This window comes from Myodes glareolus, chromosome 26 (genome assembly GCF_982192425.1).
Source record: "Myodes glareolus chromosome 26, mMyoGla1.1, whole genome shotgun sequence".
Classification (NCBI taxonomy): Eukaryota; Metazoa; Chordata; class Mammalia; order Rodentia; family Cricetidae; genus Myodes; species Myodes glareolus.
Window position 1 is genome coordinate 31,468,497 of NC_142051.1, and position 20,558 is coordinate 31,489,054.

General features: G+C 40.6%; 1 long non-coding RNA gene across 1 annotated transcript in view; it reads left to right on the plus strand.

The window, feature by feature from the left end:
* The first annotated feature begins 637 nt into the window (after positions 1-637).
* Positions 638-20,558, plus strand: part of LOC125390065 (uncharacterized) — a 278,533-nt gene continuing 258,612 nt past the window's right edge. The window contains exons 1-2 of the long non-coding RNA XR_015736760.1: positions 638-708; positions 9,065-9,210. This is a non-coding gene — a long non-coding RNA (uncharacterized LOC125390065). The remainder of the gene's footprint in view (positions 709-9,064; positions 9,211-20,558) is intronic.

Below are 20,558 nucleotides of genomic sequence, written 5' to 3' on the forward strand. Positions count from 1 at the left end.
ACCTGTGATGATGGTACAGTACAACATGGTGAGAGGGCATGGTGAAAAAGTGTTACTTACTTCATGGCGATTGGACACCAAAGGGAAACAGGAAGTGACAAAGTCCCAATATACCCTCTAATGCAGTGGTTCCCAACCTTTCCAATGCTGCAACCCTTTAATACAATTCCTCATGTTGTGGTGACCCCCAAGCATAAAATTGTGTTCATTGCTACATCATAATTGTAATTTTGCTGCCGTTATAAATCATAATGCAAATATTTTTGGATGTAGAGGGTTGCTGCAAGGGTCGAGATCCACATGTTGGGAACCACTGCTCTAAAGGCTTGCCCCATTGATCTAACACTTTCTACTAGACCCATCCTTTAAAAGTCCCATGACTTCTAGCCCCACAGGATGAGGACCTAGATTCCAGTATAGGAAGCTCTGGGAAATGCATCTAAGTCATGATTACTAAGACATAATCCAGGTATGCACTGATGTAGTACCCCTATGGCTGTCGGTTTCTTCCCCTTCCCACAACCATTAGCTGAGGATAAAGAAGTTATGTAATATTTTTCTTTCAAAACATGTTATATTGAAAAAAGCACAGTGTTTGAGATTCTGAACATCTGGGGCCATCAGTAATCACTTGTGTAGCTTCCCAGCTGAGAACATGTCATTTTACAGCTTCCACAGGATGAAGACAACAGCTGTCCTGCCTATCTGGTAAGTTCGAAGTTTTGTTTTTTATTACTCCCTTTAACAAACCCAGTGAGGGAGACAGTTGTTTGTAGCTCAGATGTGTTGGGGGGATGCTTCGGTGTGGTGTCAGACCTTAACGTACTTTGCATCTGCTCATGCCTAAAGCTTTTCCAGCTAGGGAAGACAGTAACTTCTTAATTTTGCTTTCGCAAAATTGAGATAGGTTTCTGTCCTTCGCAGCAGAAAAGCAGCCCGAGTCACTGGTGGTTGGCTTCAGAACTCGGACACTTGCTTCATTAGAGGCCAGAATCGGAGACTCACAACTGCAAGGCACCATAAGAGTCTCTCACAGAGTGCCTTCTGGGTCCACATCAGGGGCTTCATCAGAACCCAAACTTGCTTGTGACACTCAATGCTTGTGCCACCCACCAAGGGAGGTGACAGCAACACTGAGGTCATACTCTCCAGCTCTCCACAGGTCTGCCTCTCTAAATCTCAGCCCCGAGAAGAACCTCCGGCCCCCATGGGAACCACTGTGTGACCGTAGCATTCGGAAAAAGAACGAGTCCCCATGTTATCATGATTCAAGACTGTCACTTGGGGACACAATGCGTGTGCTCACGTGCTGACGTTAAGGATTCTGCTGGGCCTGAGGCAGCAGAGAAGGAGTCTCAGGGATGTGAAATCAGACTTCCTTGTAGTAAATTAGCACTTAACAATCTTGTTCTTTGTCAGTTGAGAAGGACTCATCTGCTGCTGATGGATCATTTACGACACTAAATACCTTTGCAACCCTGGGTCCTCTTGCAATGGACATTAATGATTGACACTGGCAGGATGATCTGAGTTATACATTACTCAGTAATTAAAGTTTTCTTTTTCCCTGACTTCTGTGACTGGACACATAGTACTTAGTCTTTCCTCATCTCCATTGTTTTTGAGTCCGGAAATGGCAATAATAACAGTCTCGGTATTTTTGAAAGAGCCTAGTTTCAACATTAAGCAACTTGGCACTGACTTTGTATTAGGTGCCTGGCAAAAAATAACCAGCTTGTAAAACCTGATGAACAATAGTATTTGCCCTGATCTTTTTGATAGATAGGAAGTCAGATTTGTCAAATAATGCATAATTTTTTTTACCAACCTAACCTTAACAATTTTTTTTGTGCTTTTGAACAACGTCATCTCTTCCATTAACACTGAAACAAGAAAATATAAACATTCACTAAGAAAATATCATCCCCAAAACCCGGTTTCTGTAGAGTTAAATGATAATTGTACATGCATGCACACATTGGGAATTGCTTCTGTTCATGCATGCTTGATTTTTTTTTAATGCTTTACTTAGGTTCATGGCCCATGTGAATACTTACCAAGAATCTACAACCCTTGATAGTTGTATGTCTAAAACCATGTTCCCATGACAGGGATGAATTCCGTCCATCAGACACAGGCTATTTGAGCCATCTCACCTTATGTGCATCAGGAGAGGTAAAGTGTATCTCTGGAACGTTCTAGAGCAGGATGCAGAACTTCACTGTGAACCCGGCCACGACCCTTCAACCCTGAGAGCATCGATGTCTTCATTCTGAAATTATGAATTAATTACACTCCCTTATGTGATTAAAGGAAATAATGTATGTAAACAGATTACTGGGGTGCCTTCGGCAGTGTACTCACAGAAGCCTACTGTGGTTATCACCTATGACTCAGGAATAGAGAAAACAGAGCCCTCGTGGCTTTGTCAAAGTAGATGAATTGTACTGGTACCTAAGTTAAGTCAGCGTTTTTGTTTGTTTTTCCACTGCTGATCAATTTTGTACATGCATACCTGCTTCCCCTGGGAACACTTGACTGTGTCAGGAGACATTTTTGGTTCTGACTTATGGGAATGGGGTAAGGATGCTGTTATTGGAACTAGTGGGGAGAGACAGAAGTGTTTATTTATGTCCGTTCTGCAATGCACAAGACACATCTGCTTCCCCCATCCTCCATCTTTCATTGAGGAGTTTCCCGATTCCAAATGTTGGTCGCGCTGGAGTTGAGAAAACTTTAAGTAAATAGAAAGGAATCCTTATGCAGAGGAGTAATGAACAAATGGTCACCAAGTAACCAGTTTCTCAAGTATTTGTTGCTCCTCTGTCCGAGGTATGAATGACACCATCACCTTCCAGGGTGGAGCTATTCACAGTTCACGTTGCATAGCTGCCTATGTACGTTTATTTCATTCTGACAAGGGCCTGGAAAAGCAGGCTGGATTGGCAGAACCCCCTTCCATCTGCCCCCCCCCCCACTTTCCGCAGAGGAGGAGTTAGGCGGAAAGGTTGACTTTCTCACAGAAACAGATTGTAATTAAACCCAGATGTTCCACCAAGCACAGCGCTTCTGCCACTCTTGTGTGCCCAGTGCTGCATTTCTGTGGGGGAATGCAGGAGGCATTTTCGACACGGTTCCTCCCCACAAATTCTTACTCAGTTGTTAGTGATCACACCCATGGACCGTTATTTATACCTATTGGGCCGTCAAAGATGTGCCTCCCTCCCCCTCCCCGGAGCCGCACAGTGTTGCCATGTAGCTAAACAGAAACCTGAGGATGTCTCTGCCTCCCAAATCCTCTGCAACATAAATGTAGTAACTCATCTGCAAAGCAAGGGTGCTACCCTTTCTTTACACTCTGTACTTTCAGAGCATATGCCGTCATGTTCCTTTTCCCCATCCAGTCCTCCTACAGAGCCCAGATGGTGCCTGGCCTGCTCCATCAAACTTCTGAGCTCCTCTGCTTCCTTTTCATGCCCATCCTCGTTCAAACGATGGAGTGTGAGGAGCTGAGGTTTAACTGATAGGGTGTTTGACTTGAAGTCCAGATGTTAAAATATACCAAAGTGCAATCAGTTCTGGCATGTGAACTCTGTTTCTCTCCGATGAGCGGCTATCAGCATGTCAGCATCTGAGTTAGTCGTGGAGTTCTGGGAAGCCCTGACTTTTAATTCAGATCTTAGGAAAGTTGTGGGAATGTATTTTTTGGGGGTGGGGGAGACAGGAAATGCCCACTCACTGTAAAACTGCCTAAAGAACAATGTGCTTCCTTCCTTACGCATGGTGTGTTTGTGCCGTCGAATTAGTCTGGCATTATTTTCACAAATGCGTAAGACTGATTTAAGCCCACACTCAGTCATAAAGAAGTTTTAATACTTAAGCTATTATAAAAAAAGGCAGCCCAAACACCAGCTAATAATCTTCTCCACAGAAGAAATAAACAGATTTATGATTAATTTAGTGGATATTTATTATCCAAAGGTTATCAAAAGACTTTTAGAAAATTTTATGAGCTTTCTGATATCACTAAATTTGCTCAGACATTTTTATTCAAATGGATGCAGTCATATGCAGCATGATTATTAGCATGTTGCATGAATATGTGTGTCTACCATCTATCTCCCATCTGTCTGTTTATCTATCTATCAATCATCTATCTCTCTTATCAGCTGGTAGCATAAAATTTTCTAACTGAGGTTTTGGGTTGTTTCCATGCTTATTTCTCTGTGGAACTATACCTTAGAGGAAATCATCGAAAGTTCGGTGATGCTTCGCAGAGAAACAACTTGGAATGATATAACCCCACACTGACTTTCTTCCTGCCTAAGGTCATAGAGAAAAGCAGAGTGTAAAACAGAGTCTTTCCTTGATTTATTTTGACTTGGGTGGCTTTGGAAGTTACTCAAAACTTATGTACTCTATAAAAGACAGAACCGAAAGCAGTGGAAGATGCAGCTTAAGCAGAAACCACAAATGGAACTGTTTTCCCTCCAGTCTACCTCCAGCCCTTGGGGTGGGCTCTTAAGTCAAACTCAAAGCACATCTTCTATGTCTTAGTGTTGTCAAGGCAGGAAGAATGTGCAAGGTGATTTCCCCGGCCGTCTTTCTTAATGTGGTTTCCCTGTTCAAACTCCATTCATATGTTCCCCGTGTTTCAATGAGACCGGAATCCTTAGCATGATGTAAGGAGCCCTTCTGGTTTTGTCTCAGTCTCCTGCCTCAGCTGATACCAGCCAAGCAGGTAACTGTATACTGAGAGCAGCTGCCCCCCTTAGATCTCTGTGCAACGATTGGCCTGTCCTAGACACAGCACTTGGCACAAGTTGCTCCTTTTCAGCATTGAAGGACATCCGGGAAGGCGGGATTATCACCTGAGTCTGCAAAGAACAATGGTGACAGCCTCATTTGTCAGTCTAAGAAACCCAGGCTTGCTAGATTTCTTGTAATATTATAAACCAATTTTTTCGTAGACTGAATTGCTTTGGTAGGCCTTGCTTTTTATGATGGTAAAGGGGACCACATTCTAGCATTTAACATTTGAGTTTAAATAAATGGTATGCCAATATAAAGAAATAAAATAATTTTCTTTTATGACTTCCTTGTGAGTGTGAGTTCATTGAATAAATGTTTATCGAGAATCTACCAAGGTCCAAAATTATAATGAGTTGTGATTCACTTTCTCTGGGGTATGAGGTTATTGGGACACAGAAAATTATGAATGACATGTTAAGAAAGTCAGGAGCAAAATATTGAATGAGAGACATGCAAGAAGAATTCCCACTTTGAGTAAAGTGCTGGGAACTGACTGAGAATGCAATGATTTTTAAGCTTAATCGAAATCTCATTCCCATTTTTCAACATGATCCCAACAATTGATTATTGTTTATAGGAATTATCAGGCATGCAATATACCCCCCCATGCTTCCTTGGCCACTAATTCCTTAAAAAATATTTAAACCAGATTGAGAATACTTAAGATGAAATTTTTCTATGGAATATATATAACAATTCTTATGAATTTCTAGTGAGCCATTTTATCTTTTGGTTCATTGGAGGAAATAAAAGGAAAAAGAAATGCCACTGGAATGGGTCTTCCAGAAAAATCTCAACATTTCAAATCTTCCCAAGTTTCAACAGTTGCTGAGAATTTCAGAGTGGATTTTGACTTCCAGACGTCACACGGGCAGAACGTTCCTGAGCAGGGTTTGATTAAGTAAACTGAGAACTGTGTCTCATTCGAACCACCCATCCATGTTGGCCTTCATCATATTTCATGGCCCATGCAGGAAACAGTCCAGGGAAGGGCATAGTAAGTCCCAGAGCCAGCCTCTTGGGTCAGGCTTCTTTTCTGGGCTTGCAAGAGGGTTCTGGCTCCCATTATGCGGCTGGGACAGTATGATTGTCACAGAGGCAGGGTTCTGAACACCAGTTGTGGATGGAAGATTTCTAAATCATTTGAGAAATATATGTAAAAGTTTTATTTTCTTAAATATAAGTCTAAGCTCCACCTAGGACTTTCGCTGCCCCTTCTTTTGACGGAGTTAACATGTAAAGAGTAATGATTCTTGAGCAAAAGAGAAAGTGGTACAAGACTGAAGGTGGTTTGTAAAGTAAAAGCTTGTTTTTGACAAATTGAAAATGTATATTGACTATAGAGAGGAAAGGAAAAGGATTGTCACCGAGACGAATAAAGATCAATACCGTCATAGTTAAGGCTATATTAGCGAAATGTATAACCAAGCCATGAAATCAAATGAAAAAACAATGGCCTTGATACTCTCCACTTTCTCTTAGAGTCCTTTTCTTTCCTTTTTTTTTTCCAAAGTAGATCTGCTTTGTACTCATACAACTCTTTCTGCCAGTAAGATCCTCCTTTTAACAGGCCACTGAAATTGTAATGAAGAATGAAGTCGGTACATTGCTATCCTTTGTGTGAGTTATATAATATGCCTACTGGATCCCTATGAAGCCATTCTTATCCAATTATAATGAGGCCACCTCCTTGAGGAACACGTTTGTGTTTCATATGACTAATTAATGAAGACTGGAATAATTGATGGTGGATGTAACTGAAGTATACCAGGAGACACTGAAGTTTACCTTCTAGTCACCATTCATCAGTCGTACTGATATGAATTAATTTGATAAAAACAATGGCTCTGCACAAATAATACACATTCCATATGATTAAAAAGATTATAATTATAATTAAATATTATAATTAAAAAGATTATTGTAGACAGTTAAAAATATCAGTCATTTCAAATAATTTCACATATTTTTGGAACTCAGTGGTCTATTTCTAAGGGTAGTAATGTGGTCTATGAGTCTGAATTCAGTTTATTTCCTTATAAATGGGGGAAGCTTTGCCCTCATTAAACAACAAGTAAGGACTTCACTGATTGTTAGTCCCAGGATCTGACATCCAAGCCAGTTGTAAAGCTGCATACAGCAGTGTGGTTGCACCAGTTGGCCAGCCAGGCCTGTGGGTGTCTGCGTGATGACAGGCCTGAGTAAGCGGAGTTTTAATAAAATTGGCTAGAGGAGAGGAAGGCAGAAAGAAGAAAAACGTAATGATAGAGCTTGTTCTGAGTTATGGGCCTGCCGTTAGAAAGTAATAAAGTTGAGTTAGCTGGGAAGCAAGAAGGGGAGGTGGTGACTCCTTAGCCCTCACAGGATTTCATAAGCATGATCTTACAGTCTATGCTTTGAAAACAATGGGAGAGCAGAAATGGCTCGCCCCAATCTCTTGGTCTCAGGCCAAGTGTTCTTGGATGAAATTAGCCTTTTTCTTCCGCATTTAAAAACTTTACTTTTTCATTTAAATACCCCTCTTTTTTTTTTGCCTGCCTCACCCCCCTTTTCCTTCACTCCCCTCTCTCCTTCCCTCTCTCACTTTTTTCCCTCCCTCCTCCCTCCTCCCTTCATTTCCCTACCCTTGTCTTCTCTCCCCACCTATCTGCTCTCTGCTCCCTCTCCTCCTTATCCCTCCCCATCTCTGGCTCTTCCCCTAACTCTCTTCTCTTCCCATCTTCCTCCTTTCCTATCTTAACAGGGCCCCCCTGTGTAGCCCAGGCTATCTTCAAGCTAGTGACTCAGCTCACATTTCTGCTATTATAACCATATCTACTTTTCCTAACCCCACACACAACTGTAGCTTATACATATGTGGTTAATGGAGGTCACAGAACCTCTAAGTAGAGACCAGCCTGCTGCTAGACAACCCAAGTATTGTCACTCAGATACTGCACATAATATCAAGCCCTCATGTTTAAAATTATGACCTTAACTCCGGTTTTCCTGAATTGTTCTTTTCCTTAGTAAAACCTCGTCGATTTATGTAGCTACAGCTTCGAAGAAGATCGTCCAGCGTAGCATGTTGCTTTGTCACAAGTCTCATTTTGAGCTACTGTGTGTTTTTCAATCTGAGGCAAGCAGAGTGGCTATGGATGGCATCAATCTTTCTGGTCTTTTGTCTTCATCTTGATGAAGGGTGAGGGGGAGAGATAGGTTGAGTTCCTGGAGCCGCCTTTCATTTCAGTACAAAGATAATGGCTAAGCCTTTCTGAAGGGTCTGACTTTCGCTTTTTGAAAATGGCCCAGCATGGGAGTCAAGGAGACTTTGCATCAGTTATTCATGGGGATGCACAGAGCCACAACAATAGCTACCTTGTTGAAAGAGCTAAGCTCACCTGCTATGCTAGGTTCTTATCTGAATGACTGTGGCCATGGGAAAGGCAAGTGCTGATTAATACCAACACTCAAACACAAATACTCTAACCCCCCCTACAAAAAAAATGCAAAAGCTTGGATCGCAGGTAGTTCTTACAGGGAAGCGGGAATGTAAAAATGAAGATTTTTTTTTAACTTAAAAATTTTATTTTTAACAGAGTAACTTAGGAGGGGGGAAAACAGAAGGCATTTTAAATGATTCTCCTTACTTAATAAGGTAAAAACAAAAATAAAAGAGAGCACTAGAGATAATATTCTACTTAATTCAGAATCTGAGATGTTAAATCAGGTAATTTGCATGAACTTCCAATGCTTGGTTGCTCTCAAATAAACCCCAGCTTAAGGATGGGGCAAGTGAAAAGTTCATACATTCCTGCTGATTCTGAATTACATATGGTTTCTAGAACTAAGAACAGCGAACACAAAGAGCTGTGTTCTGGCTCGTGGTGGTTGAAACTGACTGTTAATTTTTTTTTTCCAGATCAGTTTACATAGTGTAATGCTACCTTTATTTTTATCTACTGTTAAGCTTAATTCACCCAGCAGCAAAGGATCTGAACTGGTAACGTCGTCTCGATAACAGATAAGACAGGGTCACATGGCGGGAATGGGGGCTTCCTCCGCTTTCTAAAAAGAAACGTTTGAAGCCAGATGCCGATTCGAAGTCATGTTTGGACCTCACCAGCCTAAGGCACAGTTTATAGCTCAGTGACGACAAAGAGAAATTATTTCAGGCTGAGAAAGAGCTTCTTCTGTAAGATAAAGACAACTTCATTTGTGGGTAAATTGCCCTACGGAGGGGATCTTATAACCATGTCAGTTACTTTCCTAGTCATCAGATGCGTGCAACGTCTACATTGAGCTAGTGGAAGACGGGACCATAAGGGCATCTGTGACAGAGATGTGGGAAGATGTGCTGCCCATCCTTCAAAGCAAGAGCTGCGCAAGGGTTAGATTCTCAGTGCCTTTATGAACTAGGTAAGCAACTATGCCAGCTCTGTTTTCCCGTTGTGTCTTCGTGGATCTAAGGTAAGATTGCTGCTCATGATTATCCTTGAGAGGGCAACAGTACCTGTGGATTTGAAATATCTCATTAAGTTGCCCCAAGAGGGACCATATCTGGTTCTGTGTTTTACATGATGTTTTAAGGAGGAAAAGGACCACATTATTTCATAACATCCCTTCTATATCGTGACTATTAGAATGGCCTTGCCCACAAATGTGCTTGCAAAGTTGTCTTTCATGTCCTCTCATGACCTGCTGAGGGAGTGAGAGCAAACACTTTCAGTAGGACAGTTCAGGTGTCTTTGGCAAAGACCAATAGATATGTAGATATAACAGTTTTTTTTGTGTGGATGAGAGGGTGTCTGCTACATTAGGAGAAGATGTTATAGACAACAGAAGAGTGAACTCTTTAGATATACAAATAGCTGGCAGGGTGTTTAGCTTAAAGGGAGACTCAACACACAGCTGACATAATTTTGGGTGACTCCGTAGAGCTAAAAGAAACATTGAGATATTCTGAACATGAGGTCATCGAAACATCTAATGACCACGGATTTTGTAGAGGTGACCTGTTATTTTTTTGCATGTCATGCGTATATCATTAGCTAAAAAAATTAATTCACTAGAGTGTTTTTGGCTGTTAACTGTGATAACTTGGTTACTGAACCATTCCTTCCCATTGCATCATGGGTTTCAGAGAGACATGACATAAGAAACAGGCAGATAATATCACTTCTCTTTTCTTTGTAAAGCTGCTGTGTAAAAGCATTGCTGAGGCCGTTTCCTTCTATAGTTAGTGCACTTGCTATGAAATTAATTGTTATCATTACATTCATTTTAGAATATGGTCTCAATATCTTCCTCAAGTTGATATAAGAATTAGATAGTCTGTCTTCTTTGCTCTGTTGCTTTGACCCCCCAGGAAACTCTAAGATAAATAATGACAAACAACTGGAGTGGTCTCTACAGAATAAAGTAGCTTTCTCATTTATATAAAAGCAATCAGATGGAGCAGAATTGGACATTTGGGTTGCGCGAGTTGACGTGGTCATGACAAGAGCATGTTAAGTCCACACCTCACATGAGGATCAGACTTAGAATGGGTTTGCTCTCTGGGAAACTGACCGATGTCCTGGTGGCACAGTGTTCCCTGATGGGAAGAACCTAGAGGCAGAATTAAGCCCACGTGGGTCTGGATCATGGCTCTCCTGCTTCTTTGCCTGGCTAGTTGCCACACACTCGCATCATTCTCAAACTGTGGTGTTCTATTTGTAAAGGATGGAAAGGGCCTAGAGTAGAGTCCTGCCAAAGGAAGTCAATAGGTAAATAATAAATAAATAATAATAAAGAAAGTTAATACTGACTATTGCTTTTTTTAATGCAATTATTCACTAAAATATAAATATAATGTAGTTAATAGTGTTAAAATTTGAAAGCAGATATTTCTAAATGATCCTTCAACGTATAGAAGAGATAATAATGGACATTTTATCTTTGACTAGCGAGATGATTTTATAAATATTTCACTGTGCACATTGAGCCACTGAAAGATTTAGCAGGTTTTTTTTTTAACCTGTGTGATATGGAAGCCCAAGATATGTGTAAGATTTCATTCTATGATTAAGATCATTTTCATCAAAATGCTAAAACTAGGATTAGTATTTTCATAGATAAAATATTAATAATCCAACTTGACAAAAGCAGTATGATTAGCTGGTTATGATTAAGAAATAGTCTACAGCCTCAACGTTCAGAAGGTTCAGAAGCTGACTTTCACTGATTGCATGTCTATAGGTAACTCCATCTACAAGCTTGAAAATATGCTTCTTTCTAGATTCAAAACTGACTTTTACAGATTGCATGTCTATAGGTAACTCCATCTACCAGTTTGCAGATAGGCTGTTTCCTTAAGCTTTGCTTGCAACTAATTTGTGGTGTAGAAGGTCTTTCTGTTTATGTGTTCTTTCATTGGTTAATAAAGGAACTGCTAAAAAAAAAATAAAAAAAAATAAAGGAACTGCTTCAGGCCTATAGCAGAGCTGTAGGGGAACAGAGCTAGGCAGATAAAATTAAATGGAATGATGGGAGGAGGAAGGCAAAGAGAGACACCATAGAGCCACCAGAGTCATGCCGAATCTTTCCCAGTAAGCCACTGCCTTGTGGCGATATACAGATGAATAGAAATGGGTTAAATTAATGTAAGAGTTAGCCAATAAGAAACTAGAACTAATGGATCAAGCAGTGATTTAATTAATACAGTTTCTGTGTGATTATTTTGGTTCTGGGCGGCTGGGACAAACAAGTGGCCTCCTTCTTATTACAAACTTGTTTGGAAGTCAGAGTGAATTTTCTATATAAAATATATTTAAAAATTGTTGATTCTTTTCAGTTTATCCCCTTTTCACAACCAATTTAGTCCATAACAGTCAAGCTGAAGGGAAGTGTTTTCAATAGAAGACAGAAAGCAATACTCTGGCAACACATTTTAGTTCTAAAGCTAATATAATAAATTTAAGAATACAGAACCTTTGTAATATGTTCTAATTACTTCCCCTTATATAGCCTATCATCACAAAAGATTGAAAGAGAAAGAATTCCTTAATTTATTTTGAATGGGTTTAATTATGTGTGGGGAAGAAGGCTGAAGGGAACCTCTGTGGAGATCTTCAATGGAGAACTCCAGGCCTTTTCAATGATCCCAGAGGTTCAATTCAATATGTACTCTTTAGTAGAACCCAGCCTCACTGAGACTTTGTGCTACATAGTTCTCTGAATACAAGGTTGACCACAACACTGTCTCAATGGGCCGAGTGTGAAGTTCAGAGATGGAACACGTGCTTAGCATCATTTAAGATTACCTGGGCAGAGAGTCTTCACTAGGGCTTGTTTAGATCCTATTGACCAGTGTGTGTGCTCTTGGAGCTCTATCTTGATAACCTTAGCCAATATGAGAAGACTCAGTATAGAAGCAGATGGCGCCGTTCTCTGGGGTTATGTCTTGGGCTGAATAACAAAGGAGAAAGTGAGCTGAATGCAAGCACGTTTATTCCTCCTCTCTCGTCTCTTGACTGTGGATGTGACTGGTCTCTTCAAGTTCCCAAGGCCTTGACTTCCCCACTGTGATGCTCTATAGTCTGTAATTGTGAGCTAAAATAAGCCCTTTATTATAGGCAGAGTTTTCTGTTGGGACAGATCAGCTCTGTTCTGCCAGCCACTTTCCAAATAACCACTCAGAGCTGTAATATTAATTTTAAATGCTCAGCCGATAGCTTAGGTTTATTACTGACTAGCTCTTAACAGCTTAAATTAGCCCATATTTCTTATCTAAGCTCTACCATGTGGTTCATGGCTTGCCACTTCATTTTATACACATTTTGTTTCCTCTGTGTCTGGCTTGTGATTCCTCTGACTCCACCCTTCTTCCCAACATTCTTTCTGCCCTCCCCCAAAGCCCACCTAGTTATCGGCCAATCCGCTTTTTATTAGCAATGAGGGGAGCACATCTTCACAATGTACAGAAGGGTGATTGCACAGCACTTTCTCCCTGAAGTTTCTTTGGTCGGGGAGTCTTATCACCATGGCAGGAAATGAAGCTAGGACAGCATGGATGAAGTCATGAGTTTGATTCCCAGCAACAAGGCATAAGAAAAGAATACTATCATTACACTCGCAGACCAGTGAATTTAAGTCCAACTTCAGACCACAAGGGAATCTAAACTGCCGCAGGGTAAACAGCAGAGAATTGCATGACTTATCCTGTTAAGGAAGTATAGAGCCAGGTAGTCGAGGGCCAGTGAGGGTTCCGGGTTCATCTCTTTGGTTCTTCTGCTGCCTATGGCTTCTTTTTCAAGATCATTTGATGATCTATGAAAGGTTCTGCAACTGTAGCCATTGAGTTTGGATTTAAAACAGCTGAAGGCAGAGGGAAGAAAGACTGGACATACTCCATGTGTGTGTGTATGTGTGTGTGTGTGTGTGTGTGTGTGTGTGTGTGTGTGTATGTGTGTGTGTCAGAGGTTAATGGTGATAGGTATCTTCCTTAGTCATTCTATACCTTATCATTTTCCCACATCGTATATTTTGAGACTTTATACTAAAACTAGAGCTCATACATTCAGCTAGAAGCCTAGGGACATATCTGTCTCTACCTGCTGGGGCTGAGATTACACAGGTAAGCACCACAGAACGTAGCTCTTATGTGAGTATTGGGGCTTGAACTTATCTTCATGTTTATGTAGCAAGTACTTTACTGATAGTAACCTCCTTATCCTTACATACTTCCCATTTCAAAGGAAAGTGCAGGTCACACATAACTTCTGTTTCCCATTCATTTGTCTAGATAGAACTTAGTCAGGAGATCACTTGTGTAGGCAAGAAAGACAGGGAAATGACCTTTGAACTGCCTAGCAGTGTCTCTAGCTAAAATTCAGGATTCTGTTTACTACAAAGTAATGAAAGAATAGATTTGTGGAATAGTCAAGTCTGTGTAGCAGCCATAAGGCAGTTACAACATAGAAATTGATTAACAGAAAGAAAGAATTAGGAGCCTGGTCACTAGGAGTGAAGGATGGTCACGCACAAAGGACAATGAGAGAGCAAATGCCTTTCAAGGTGTGGAAATGTCTCTGTGAGAAAGACAGAGACTCAAGGTGCCTGTGGCGGTGCATCAGACACGAAACCCTCTGTAGCTATTAAACATTATATGTCGTTAACACTGAGGCTGAGCACAAAATATGAAAGCCTTTGAAAAGAACCTAAGAGCCTCCCTGGAGATGTCCGAGTGCCCTGAAGGAGCTCAGGTCCTTGGTGGGGAAACAGATTTAAGGCCATCGAAAAGGATCAGGCTATTCTCTTCCTGCTGGAGGCAGAATCTTGTGGTGGCAAGGGCTAAGGATAGAAACAAGCTGCCTAGTGTTGAATATTAACTTTGTTCTTTACTTGTGGCTTGGGTTGAAGGAAAATAATTCATCTTTTTGAAATTCAGTCTATACTCATTTGTAAACAGGATAATCATACTCTACTTCTATTTATGAAGTGACTGGACATTTTCTGACATATAGTTTATACTAATAAAGCAATTTAAAATCTAAACTCATCACTCTCTTCACAGTGCCAGTGGTTCAAAATATTGCATAAAAATTTACCTCTGTGTTCCCCATTTCCCTTTTCTGTCATACTTGCTGGGAATAAAAGAAGGTTCTTCAATGGCTACATTTCATTAACCGTACTAAAAAGGACCTTGCAGACTCTAGTTTAGCAAGGATTCAGTTAGATGCTAGGCCAACATCTTCTGTTCTTCTCAGATTGTAATTTGTAGAAGGGTGGGCGTTCCATACTTCCCTTAAAAAATGGGTGGGTATAAATTTGAGTTTGGTACTGCTACTTTCTTTGCATGCTGCTAAACTTTAACCTTGGTAAACGGCTGTTTCATGCATCACAGGGGATAGCCTTGTCCGAGAGTAGTGACGAGAACTAAATAAAGCAATTGACACCCATTGCTTAGTTTTGTGTTCAACACATGCTAAATGCCCAATAAGTCACGACCACAGTTATCCCTAGGGTTGAAGACATCATGATGCAGGGCAGATGGATTGTAGTGCCAGTTATCCCAGCCTTCTGAATGCCAATCATATAGGAGCAGTGGGCATCAGTCCCCACTACGTAAAGATGGATCCATAAGTCCACTTTGTGGAGGTAAGAGGAGAAGGCAATGGGAGAAAGTCTGGTAACCAGGAAGTGAGCTCTTAGCTGTGTCTCCCTTATAGATTATATGCTTCCAACCTCAACTCAACTGGAATCCAAATGCTTCCACTGATTTTGCTTCCCATTCTTTTTTCCTTTCTTACTTTTCCCTCAAGGTAAGGTCTCAAGGGGCTCACGTAGCTCAGGGTTCAGATGTCCTGTGTTGCCACGGTTGACCTTGCTCTTTCATTTCTGCTTCTGCCTCTCTAGTGCTGGGGTGACAGGCATGTGCCATCACACCCAGCATGGATCCTAATTTCCAAAGAACACTGTTGTCATATGCAATGATCAAAACTGAGATTTGGCCAGGCTGAATGTCCGATCCCTTGACTAAGTGGAAACAACCATGTCCATGAAATGTTCTGTGAAAACTCAGTGCAGAGCTGGCAGAATGGACCAGCATGTGAAAGTCGTGTTTCAACTTATTTCTTGGAATTTCTGGGCAGAAGTGAGAATCTCCTAAATAATAACACATGTTAACATAGCCATAATCAATTATTTCAAAAAAACAGAAAGGGTCCCCTGAGACCCATTTATCCAAACTGGATGGAAAATTCCTAGGAAAGTCTAAGAACTGGGCTGATCAGCTCTGTAAATGCTTCAGCTTTTTGAGACTGAGGCCCATAGATCTTGGTGCTATACAATTACCAAACTCCTAGTTGACACCAAATATGGGGTCTGACGGTGGCTATGAGACTCCAATGCTGTAGGATGAATGATTACAGTTAGTTGATATGTCTTTTATGGAACTGTGTGTCTAGAAACATGCATCATGATGAAGAAGGGCCAAAAGCAGGATGTTGTCTGAGGTTTCTGTCCTGCCTGATTCCTGCAGTCATTAAGTCCCAAAAAATCACACAGAAGTATACATTAGTTATAAACTGATTGGCCTAGTAGCTCAGACTTCTTATTAACTCTTATAACTTATATTAGCCCATTATTCTTGTCTATGTTAGTCACGTGGCTCAATACCTTATTTGGTGAGGCGGTGACATCATGCAGATTAGGACTTCCTTCTTCCCTGAATTCTCCTGTTCTCCTTGACCCACCTCTACTTCCTGTCTGGTTGTCCCACCTATACTTCCTGCCTGGCTACTGGCCAAGCAGCATTTAATTAAAATGTAATCGACAGAATACAGACCATTATCCCACACCAGTAGGCAATGTTCTTTACCTGATAGACCTACACACACACTGGCCTCGAGGGAGAGTCTTGCTATTTTCAATTTTGCTTTTTGATTCATTCTAATAGTTAATTTTTGGGGGGGGGAGTTAATACCCTTATATTAAACTTCAACTCAATTTTGTAGTTTAAAGTAAAACTCTTGATCAAAACTCTCAATCACTTCACAGAATTTTGTTCTAAGTGGCTTAAACAGCCCCCCCCATATCATACCTGTGAGTTATTTTGGCAAGCTAAATTAAAGCAAGGTTTTGTAATCCTTGCTTTCACAGAGATGACTTCGAAGGCCTTGTATATTTTTGTACAGAAACTAAGACAAGTGGGATCTGACCAGCGTACCTGAACTTTGAATGACTCCTGTTAAAAACAAACCAACAAAATTTAAAAAAAAAAATCCCAAAGCAAAACACCAATGAAAACCCAAGAAAACCAAACAGCATGTTGAACTATCTTTGGAGTTCTTGTGAAACAGACAGGACAATGATAATATATGATATGCTGCTAAAACTGGGCAGAAACAGCTTGAGTAAGCCATTGTAAACCGCCAATGAAATAAAAAGGTAACAATTTCTACAAAAGGATCATTTCATTTGGGGGCCAAAATTATAGCTCTGCAAGGGTGTAAGAAGTTCACCAGATGGGAAGCTGCCTGCATTTGCAGCCATATATATCTTTCTCTTCTGAAAGAAAGAGGCATTTGTTTCTTGACATGTTATCAGGAAAATTGTTCATTTTTATTCTCCGTCTGTCACTCAACGTTGTCACTACATTTAGTGGCTATTTATTCTGCACATCGTTCCTACCTCTAATAGTGCTGTCAGCCTGTCTGGTATTCACATGCCAGCAACACATTTCTTTATACTTCAAATACGACTTCTGCAAAGTAAGGTCCTCCTTCTGTTCTGTACTCCAACCCGGTAGTCTCTGGGAGAAGTTCTCATCTACTCGTCCTCCTTTCTGTTTCTTGTTGCTATTCAAAAATGTGAACGGGTGATAGCCCCTCGAGGAGTTGTGTCTTGTTTTCAATTGCTTCTCAAGTTGAAGAACTCAAGTATGGTGACACGGTGTTGAGCATCCATTGTGCCTTCCCTGGGACAAACGGCATCAAATTCAAATTTGAGTGGGGCAAAGGAAACGTGTAAGTTGGCCTGTAACTCTTGACATCACAAATGGTTCAATGGAGCTGGGCAGTGGTGGCGCATGCCTTTAATCTCAGCACTTGGGAGGCAGAGGCAGGTGGATCTCTGTGGGTCAAGACCAGCCTGGTCTGGAGAGTGAGTTCCAGGACAGCTAGGGCTGTTACACAGTGAAACCCTGTCTCTAAAAACAAAAACAAAACCCAAAATGTTTCAATAGACTGAGCTCAAAAGTAATTATTAAGAAACTGCAAAAGCAACTTTCATCACGCTTTTATTTCCATATTGGCTTCAGTGCTAAGCTAACCATGCCCTCAGCATAGGCTTAATAGGAAAGGTTGAAATCCATTAAATGCATGATTAATTCGCATCGCTTTCCCCAAAGCAACTCAGAACAAAACTTAAAAAGATAAAAACTGAGTAAATAACAAAGCTAAACCCAGTTTTTGAATGCTTCTTTTACTGGCAATATGATACAGAATTATAAATGCTTTTTAAACTTCTCTAGCCTGAAGAACATCTTGATGGGGGAGTGAAAATTGAAGTCATTACATACAATAGAGCTATTTACTGAGATTGTGCTGAAAAGATTTTCATTAAGATTCCTAATTTCAATGTTTAGAATAACAATCTATTTACCAAGAAAATATTAACCGACACAAGAGGAAAAGAAAGATTTTGACGTAATTATTTGAAGCAATCATGATAATACTCCAAAATGTCCTACCTACATGAACTTCAAAGCAAAAAAAAAATGCCAAATGGCTTTAGAAGTTTTGCCTCCAAAAGAAACCTTTAGTGTTGGAGTTCATCTTTTTGTGGGATAAATGCACCATGATACATTCTTGTAGTAATTATTTTCTAGTTTATGATTACTGAATCTAGTCACAAAATATGCAGTCAAATAGGTCCAGAGAGGCAAAAATCTATCCACAGAAAGACAATGACTCCTGAAGAATTTATTTCTCCCCATATAAATGATGGCCACATTATTGTGATCCCGGAGAGAGCCTGTAATTGGGTAAGGAGACAAGGTCCAGGCCCAGCTTGCCCAGTAAAAAGTCTCCTGGCCGCATTGTGTTTCAGTTTTTCACATACAAAGCCAATTACACCAGATACTTCCTTTATTCCTCTCCAATTCAAACATTTTATTTAACAATTTGGTACTTGATTTACACTGCACACAAGCATGCGGGAGTTCAGAAACATGGTTTTAAAGTTGATCCTTTTTGATGCAGAGAAGAAACAAGTTGCAGTTCACTGTATTAAGCTCACATGATGATAACGGGAGCATTTCCAATCCTGGAACTAAAACTGTATTCTGTATTAGCTGTTGGAGTACCTCTGGAGACATTCGGGATAACTATTCTTTCTGAGCCAGTTTTTCAACCATGTCCATGTTGACGTTTGGGGATGAATGTTTCTGTAGTGTAGAGTGCTGTCCTGTGCATTTCAGTATGCATACTAGTTCCTGTACCTATCTACAAGGCACCACTGCCATCCCTTTACCCTACAGTACTGCAACTAAAATTATCTTCCCATTAATGGTGCCTAACTAGAAATTAATCTCTAAGAGAAATTAGTCTTCTTTGGGCTCCTATTCTGCCCTGTTCTGAAGGTACCAGAGTTTTGATACACAAATATGTTTGAACCAGATATCCAAAGTCCATTGTTCTTGAATATAGTTCTATGAACAGAAACACTACCAGTAATATTAGCTATTATTATACTTTAATAAAGGTGGACTATATATTTACTTAGGTCAGGCATTACACAATCTAAGTTTCCTGAATTTAGCATCAACGGCGTAAACTCCTGCATTACAGAAAAGATAATATCTCCATAATATATCGATATAATCTCTATGCCCACGGGCTTTCTTTTCTGGCGGGGAGATGTACAGTCCACGAGTGTAAAATGAGCATTCGAACATTTACAAAGTCAGAGGGTGGTGAAGAGAGCCCACGTGATGAGACCAGAGAGTGAGGGACTGAGAAGAAATGGGGAAGAAGAGGTCCTTGCTGTGGGAGAGGTGCCACAAGGCAGAGGCAGGAGGCTTGCTGTGGGTGCGGAAGAGCAGATGAAGCGAGGATGTAAAGCAGCGGATGAATCTGAGGAAGGTGGTGGGCGCAAAAATATCATCCCAGCAGGAGGAGTACACTCTGCAGATTTGATGAACAGCATGGTGACTAGAATTAATAGCAATGTATGCTGGAAAATTGCTAAGTGAATGGAATTTAAATGTTCTCACCACACACATGCACGTGCAACCCCCCCCCACGCATATGCACACTCACACACATTGATGAGGACATGAGGTAATGACTATGTTAATCAGCTCAATTTAATCATTTTGAATGTATAAACATCTCAACGTACTGCACTGTACCTTATAAATATATACACTTTTTATCTGTAAATGAAAATTTTAAAATGAAAAGTCAATTGTTTTTTTTAGAAGACTGTACGAGGACCTTGTAGAATCCTGACATTTCACTGAGGGTTTTAGGGTAATTCTGTGTGTAAGCGGCAAGCAATCCTGCATCTTAAGAGGGGCAGTGAAATAAAAGGGTGATCCATTCCTATGGCAGGAGCTTTGAAGGCTAGTGAATGAAGATTTGAAGTGGTCTGACTTCTTTTCTCTTTCTGATTAAAATGGTGACTAGTACCAGCATGTAGAGCTCATCCTACCTTACAAACAGCCATGTCCGAGACCAGATCATTCTTGAGCGAGCTCACCTGTTAAATGCTGCCTGTACTGCTGCAGAATGTTGACAGATCCACCTGCCCCGCCAGTTGAATAGTGCAGACAGCAAGGCCAGTGTTACTCAGTGGAAGCAACCCCGGAGAATTCTGGCCAGAGCAAGAATATTGGATTCACATGGACTTTGGGTTGAATCTAATGCCAAAGGGTACTATTTGGATGATCAGTTGCTATTTTTTCACCTGTAAAAAATGGATATAAAGACAGTTTGGGTAGAATCAGAGAAACAGCAGATATTTTAGGAATAATTCAATATATCTTAAAAATACCAGAATGTCTGGAGTTTAATTTTTTCCATTTTGGAGGGAGGGAAGGGAGTACCAGGTATTGAACCCCGAGTCTCATATGCACTAGACAAGCATTCCACTGGCCTGAATTTCAGGTCATATTTGTTTTTACTTTATATTGAAAGACAAGATCTCTCTAAGTTGCCCAGGGTAGCCTTGAATTCCCTCTGTGGAACAGGCAGCCCTTGAAAAATGAATTCTTCTGCCTC